A 7944-nucleotide genomic window follows, 5' to 3' on the forward strand; every position below is an offset into this window, starting at 1 on the left:
TTTGTAATCAAAATGACAAATGGCGCTAAAAATGCACTATTTTCTTACACTTACCTCATAAACTGGTTCTTGTCACCTCTGTATAGGACAAACACCACCAAATGTTTTCCCATAGACTTCCATACAAATTCCAATCACTGTCACTTATTTATATAATCAATATTCAAAAAATCAGTCACTGTGAAAGAAAGTTCAACACCTCTTCTTCAAAATTCCACCACGAAAAATATATCGTGCCGTTGCGTTTTTCCTTTAAATTTTGGCCTGTTTACAACTGGTATAGATCCGCACTGAATGAAACTGTCCAGCAAAATATCACCCCTCATCTCAAGTCTTCCTTTACAAGTCCTATATCTTTTCACACATTCTGTTATATCACATATAATTTTTATCACTTATATTTAACTGTCAAATTCCACCACAAAGATTTTCTCTTAATGACCAATCAGGACTCCTGTCAGCTTTTCTTCTCCGCACAACTTTGGGTGTCCAAGATGGCGGCCCCCTGTACCTAGGCAATTCTGGTGTTTTTCCTATAACCAAATGGATAACAAAGTGAAAAAGTGGCCAATTTGACATTTTTAGATAACATGTATATTGTACATTTAAAATATGTAACCTGAAGAAATTACATGTAAAAACATGTAAATTATGACTATCTATTTAATGTAACCCCCCTACACAGAATGAATGCAACTGTGATATGAAGATGTATTGAAAGTGAACTTCATATTGACTTTTTACAGTGATTATGAAATAAAATATGTAATTAACTGACTAACAGTGTTATTTCTTATGTTTTCAAGAGGATTTGAGGGATTACATGTAATTTTCACATTCAGGGTATATTGTACCCGGTTTTAAAAAAAATAGCCAAAAAAAATCAAATTATTGAGAAAAAATGTTTTTAACATGTATTTAATTTTACAATTCAAAATGAAATCACTAAGCAGCTGACAGCCAATTAAGAGAAGGTTATCAAAAGAGATGAGAGGTAATCTGATCTAGTAGTGTTGTTTCTCTGTAGCAGTAAAACTGTCATTACCCCCTTCAATACACCTACATTTTGCAGTGAGGGTTGCTGGCTAATTCCTATCATGATAATAAATTATTGCACGATAACACCTTAACTTGACATGATGCTGATAGAGCAATGGAAAAAGCACATCACAAGTGAATTTCACTTCAGACACAGTATCCATAGTAAAATTTTCAGTCAGGTTTCAAAGATGGGAAAATTCAAAAGAGGGAATAATTATGGTTTTAAACCCAAATATGTGCCTCACAACAAGGGAAAATTACTTAACAAAGAAGAAAACTCACCTGCACCATTCACAAGAGTAGACCGGGAAACCCTGGAACTGGTGAGACATCCACCCTCAGTGAGTGAGGAACAGGAAATGATGCTGCGACCTGGGTGCCACCGGTTGCTGCGGCCAAGACCCCTGAAAAAGAAAGAGAATCCTGAGGCTTTGATGCAGGCCGAATCCATGGGGTATTAACTACAGTTCTTTAAAATTTAATAAATAATGAAATTAAACCTCTATAATTAGTAAATAAATTTTCTAATTATTAGAATAGGCCCATACAAGGCCAATATGCCTGAAATAAGGGGTATACCTAAGATCATGTCCAATTAATCAGCTTAATTAACTCATAATTAATTAATTCTCTAAATTATCATAACATTCTTTAAAATTGATCATTTATTTGAGGAAAAAAGTTACAAAACCAGTTTCTACAGACTGTGATGAGTCTTTTGTCTCAATTCTGAAAACAAGTATAGTCTAAGGGGAGTAACTCTAATTTCTGAAAATGAACTTACCTGGATAGGAAGTGATCAGATACAAAACTGGTTTCGGTAGGTGTGATTCAGACTCCCACAGACTGCTCCATCTTCAAAAGACAAGTGGGCTGTTCAATACAGCCTTCAAAGAACATGGGAGGACCAACCCTGGATGTGACGGCAACCTGACCTGGGACATGGACTCTGAGGAGAGGCGTGGCCTGGGTACTCGACTACGGCTGAAATGCAGCAGGTGCCCTTACACTTCAGAAATGCACAAGCTCTATGTGGAAGTGCAGTCCAATTCCAGGGGAAGGAAAGCAGCAACAATAAACTATGGCCTACAAGTAGGTCTAAGTCAAACCCCCATTGGCAGTTCATCTCTGCGCAAAATTTTTATGGCCACCAACACTCCACCTCCAGCCGAGTCTTCACTACAAAAGACAAGTAACACTGTCATGCAAAAAGTAGTTACCCTGAATAAGAGTGATATGAAAAAAAGATGTAAGAAATTAGTTAATATTAATAAATTGCGGGGGCCCCAAACCCAAACAACATAGGAATTCAGTGCGATGGGATGTATAATAACTCCCTCTACTCCGGGGTGGGGGAAACCCCCTTCCAGCCTGCTACACAGACCGTCTTCTCAATTGCAGAAGATGTGACCAGTAGTCACGAGATAATATCTTTAGTGACCAAAAACAAAATATGTCCTGAGCGACAGCACCTCAAGAACAATCCAAGCCATGTGTGCACTGAGCAGACATGTGGGGCAAATATACCCATGACCAAAAACATTGGTGACGAATTCACCTGGGCCAAAGAGGGCATAGAGGACCTTCTCGAGAATGATTTAAATGTCAAGGACATTACGTCAGACCCTGACAGTACAATATTCAAGGCTGCAGAGTCTTTGTATGCCGAGGGCAAACTATCGGACGAACCGCGACATTTTGTCGACACTCGGCATCTTGCTGAAAATGTCAGAAAGGCCATCAAGAAAGATGAATCTTTACAGAAAATTATGCCCAAAAATACTAAAGCTGAAAGAATCAAACTGCTACATAACTTTGCTATAGATTTTACAGACAGATGCACTGGTGAAATAAATCAGGCACAAATAAAATGCACAGGTCATGCATGCAAAATTAAGAAGCAACTCTCCTATGTGAGTGATGCCATAATTTGCTGCTACATGGGTGAACATGCCTTATGCAAAAAACACTCCTTAGTATGCAAGGGTGGAAAGAAAAATTGGCTCGCTAAAAGTGCTTACCTTGATGGAAACTTCAAAATTCCATACTCCAGGGCCAATGCAAGGATTCTCCAGGCCTGTGTCAATAGGCGGCTTGCCCCGTCAGTGCTAGACAAATCCATTCTTAATACCAATACACAGAAAGTGGAGAGCTTCAATAGGCGTCTAAGGCGGTCACTGCCTAAGAATGTCACTTTTGCACGCAACTTTCACGGTCGGGCGCACAGTGCAGCTCACAGTACAAATAATGGCCCGGGGGAATCCATAAAGATCTTGTGTGCTGGTGTGGGTGCCCCCATCCCAGAAGGGGGGAGGGTTAGTCAATCTCTGAAAAATATTCAAAATAATTATGAAAGGCAAAAAACATATCAGAAATCAAAAAAATATAGAAATACTAGAGTAATCAAAAGAAAAAAGCTGTATAAACTCTATGAACAGCATCAGGAGGAAGTAAACTACAGAAAGAATATGATGTTTTCAAAGTCATTTAAAGACCAAAAATCTCAAAAGTTAAGCAAAAAAAATGAGCACAGCTATTCAAAACCCCTAACTAAATGAAATGAAATTTACATGTAATTAAAATATAATTACATAAAATGCACCAGGGCATGTGTGACTTGCTGCACAGCCCCTGCAACTGGCAGTGAATCCTCTCCTGGTTGATAGAGTGGGACTCTACTACCAGGTGCTGGGGGTTCACACAAAGCTTATTGTGACATAAGTGGCTGCACTCGACATTGTCACGTGGAAACTGACTCCGTGTCAGTTTCCATTCTGCCATAAGGGCAACTCTGTGTGCCTTTTCAACCTTTCTACCCTCCTCTGGCCAGTAAACAGTTTGTAACCCATAGCCAGAAGAGGAAATCCTACCCCTCCAATACACACAGGTGCCCCCCTGGGGGCCCCGCTCACTTTTAAGATTTAACTTTTTTTTTAAATTATCAAAAAATGCATCCATTTTGTAATCAAAATGACAAATGGCGCTAAAAATGCACTATTTTCTTACACTTACCTCATAAACTGGTTCTTGTCACCTCTGTATAGGACAAACACCACCAAATGTTTTCCCATAGACTTCCATACAAATTCCAATCACTGTCACTTATTTATATAATCAATATTCAAAAAATCAGTCACTGTGAAAGAAAGTTCAACACCTCTTCTTCAAAATTCCACCACGAAAAATATATCGTGCCGTTGCGTTTTTCCTTTAAATTTTGGCCTGTTTACAACTGGTATAGATCCGCACTGAATGAAACTGTCCAGCAAAATATCACCCCTCATCTCAAGTCTTCCTTTACAAGTCCTATATCTTTTCACACATTCTGTTATATCACATATAATTTTTATCACTTATATTTAACTGTCAAATTCCACCACAAAGATTTTCTCTTAATGACCAATCAGGACTCCTGTCAGCTTTTCTTCTCCGCACAACTTTGGGTGTCCAAGATGGCGGCCCCCTGTACCTAGGCAATTCTGGTGTTTTTCCTATAACCAAATGGATAACAAAGTGAAAAAGTGGCCAATTTGACATTTTTAGATAACATGTATATTGTACATTTAAAATATGTAACCTGAAGAAATTACATGTAAAAACATGTAAATTATGACTATCTATTTAATGTAACCCCCTACACAGAATGAATGCAACTGTGATATGAAGATGTATTGAAGTGAACTTCATATTGACTTTTTACAGTGATTATGAAATAAAATATGTAATTAACTGACTAACAGTGTTATTTCTTATGTTTTCAAGAGGATTTGAGGGATTACATGTAATTTTCACATTCAGGGTATATTGTACCCGGTTTTAAAAAAAATAGCCAAAAAAAATCAAATTATTGAGAAAAAATGTTTTTAACATGTATTTAATTTTACAATTCAAAATGAAATCACTAAGCAGCTGACAGCCAATTAAGAGAAGGTTATCAAAAGAGATGAGAGGTAATCTGATCTAGTAGTGTTGTTTCTCTGTAGCAGTAAAACTGTCATTACCCCCTTCAATACACCTACATTTTGCAGTGAGGGTTGCTGGCTAATTCCTATCATGATAATAAATTATTGCACGATAACACCTTAACTTGACATGATGCTGATAGAGCAATGGAAAAAGCACATCACAAGTGAATTTCACTTCAGACACAGTATCCATAGTAAAATTTTCAGTCAGGTTTCAAAGATGGGAAAATTCAAAAGAGGGAATAATTATGGTTTTAAACCCAAATATGTGCCTCACAACAAGGGAAAATTACTTAACAAAGAAGAAAACTCACCTGCACCATTCACAAGAGTAGACCGGGAAACCCTGGAACTGGTGAGACATCCACCCTCAGTGAGTGAGGAACAGGAAATGATGCTGCGACCTGGGTGCCACCGGTTGCTGCGGCCAAGACCCCTGAAAAAGAAAGAGAATCCTGAGGCTTTGATGCAGGCCGAATCCATGGGGTATTAACTACAGTTCTTTAAAATTTAATAAATAATGAAATTAAACCTCTATAATTAGTAAATAAATTTTCTAATTATTAGAATAGGCCCATACAAGGCCAATATGCCTGAAATAAGGGGTATACCTAAGATCATGTCCAATTAATCAGCTTAATTAACTCATAATTAATTAATTCTCTAAATTATCATAACATTCTTTAAAATTGATCATTTATTTGAGGAAAAAAGTTACAAAACCAGTTTCTACAGACTGTGATGAGTCTTTTGTCTCAATTCTGAAAACAAGTATAGTCTAAGGGGAGTAACTCTAATTTCTGAAAATGAACTTACCTGGATAGGAAGTGATCAGATACAAAACTGGTTTCGGTAGGTGTGATTCAGACTCCCACAGACTGCTCCATCTTCAAAAGACAAGTGGGCTGTTCAATACAGCCTTCAAAGAACATGGGAGGACCAACCCTGGATGTGACGGCAACCTGACCTGGGACATGGACTCTGAGGAGAGGCGTGGCCTGGGTACTCGACTACGGCTGAAATGCAGCAGGTGCCCTTACACTTCAGAAATGCACAAGCTCTATGTGGAAGTGCAGTCCAATTCCAGGGGAAGGAAAGCAGCAACAATAAACTATGGCCTACAAGTAGGTCTAAGTCAAACCCCCATTGGCAGTTCATCTCTGCGCAAAATTTTTATGGCCACCAACACTCCACCTCCAGCCGAGTCTTCACTACAAAAGACAAGTAACACTGTCATGCAAAAAAGTAGTTACCCTGAATAAGAGTGATATGAAAAAAAGATGTAAGAAATTAGTTAATATTAATAAATTGCGGGGGGCCCCAAACCCAAACAACATAGGAATTCAGTGCGATGGGATGTATAATAACTCCCTCTACTCCGGGGTGGGGGAAACCCCCTTCCAGCCTGCTACACAGACCGTCTTCTCAATTGCAGAAGATGTGACCAGTAGTCACGAGATAATATCTTTAGTGACCAAAAACAAAATATGTCCTGAGCGACAGCACCTCAAGAACAATCCAAGCCATGTGTGCACTGAGCAGACATGTGGGGCAAATATACCCATGACCAAAAACATTGGTGACGAATTCACCTGGGCCAAAGAGGGCATAGAGGACCTTCTCGAGAATGATTTAAATGTCAAGGACATTACGTCAGACCCTGACAGTACAATATTCAAGGCTGCAGAGTCTTTGTATGCCGAGGGCAAACTATCGGACGAACCGCGACATTTTGTCGACACTCGGCATCTTGCTGAAAATGTCAGAAAGGCCATCAAGAAAGATGAATCTTTACAGAAAATTATGCCCAAAAATACTAAAGCTGAAAGAATCAAACTGCTACATAACTTTGCTATAGATTTTACAGACAGATGCACTGGTGAAATAAATCAGGCACAAATAAAATGCACAGGTCATGCATGCAAAATTAAGAAGCAACTCTCCTATGTGAGTGATGCCATAATTTGCTGCTACATGGGTGAACATGCCTTATGCAAAAAACACTCCTTAGTATGCAAGGGTGGAAAGAAAAATTGGCTCGCTAAAAGTGCTTACCTTGATGGAAACTTCAAAATTCCATACTCCAGGGCCAATGCAAGGATTCTCCAGGCCTGTGTCAATAGGCGGCTTGCCCCGTCAGTGCTAGACAAATCCATTCTTAATACCAATACACAGAAAGTGGAGAGCTTCAATAGGCGTCTAAGGCGGTCACTGCCTAAGAATGTCACTTTTGCACGCAACTTTCACGGTCGGGCGCACAGTGCAGCTCACAGTACAAATAATGGCCCGGGGGAATCCATAAAGATCTTGTGTGCTGGTGTGGGTGCCCCCATCCCAGAAGGGGGGAGGGTTAGTCAATCTCTGAAAAATATTCAAAATAATTATGAAAGGCAAAAAACATATCAGAAATCAAAAAAATATAGAAATACTAGAGTAATCAAAAGAAAAAAGCTGTATAAACTCTATGAACAGCATCAGGAGGAAGTAAACTACAGAAAGAATATGATGTTTTCAAAGTCATTTAAAGACCAAAAATCTCAAAAGTTAAGCAAAAAAAATGAGCACAGCTATTCAAAACCCCTAACTAAATGAAATGAAATTTACATGTAATTAAAATATAATTACATAAAATGCACCAGGGCATGTGTGACTTGCTGCACAGCCCCTGCAACTGGCAGTGAATCCTCTCCTGGTTGATAGAGTGGGACTCTACTACCAGGTGCTGGGGGTTCACACAAAGCTTATTGTGACATAAGTGGCTGCACTCGACATTGTCACGTGGAAACTGACTCCGTGTCAGTTTCCATTCTGCCATAAGGGCAACTCTGTGTGCCTTTTCAACCTTTCTACCCTCCTCTGGCCAGTAAACAGTTTGTAACCCATAGCCAGAAGAGGAAATCCTACCCCTCCAATACACACAGTGCCCCCCTGGGGGCCC

The 7944-nt window shown here is 39.1% G+C and overlaps 2 long non-coding RNA genes across 2 annotated transcripts; both read right to left on the reverse strand.

Moving 5' to 3' along the window:
* Nucleotides 1–60: 60 nt before the first annotated feature.
* On the reverse strand, nucleotides 61–3364 carry LOC133201729 (uncharacterized). Its single transcript, XR_009723138.1, has 4 exons — nucleotides 3063–3364; nucleotides 1826–2220; nucleotides 1324–1445; nucleotides 61–533 (listed from the first exon to the last, which is right to left on the reverse strand). It is a non-coding gene; the product is annotated as an uncharacterized LOC133201729 (long non-coding RNA).
* A 695-nt stretch (nucleotides 3365–4059) lies between these two features.
* On the reverse strand, nucleotides 4060–7363 carry LOC133201737 (uncharacterized). The gene is made up of 4 exons (XR_009723139.1): nucleotides 7062–7363; nucleotides 5823–6217; nucleotides 5321–5442; nucleotides 4060–4532 (listed from the first exon to the last, which is right to left on the reverse strand). It is a non-coding gene; the product is annotated as an uncharacterized LOC133201737 (long non-coding RNA).
* Nucleotides 7364–7944: the final 581 nt, after the last annotated feature.

Source organism: Saccostrea echinata, unplaced genomic scaffold (assembly GCF_033153115.1).
Source record: "Saccostrea echinata isolate AGI-Se365-2 ecotype Australia unplaced genomic scaffold, CSIRO_AGI_Sech_v1 ptg000045l, whole genome shotgun sequence".
NCBI lineage: Eukaryota > Metazoa > Mollusca > Bivalvia > Ostreida > Ostreidae > Saccostrea > Saccostrea echinata.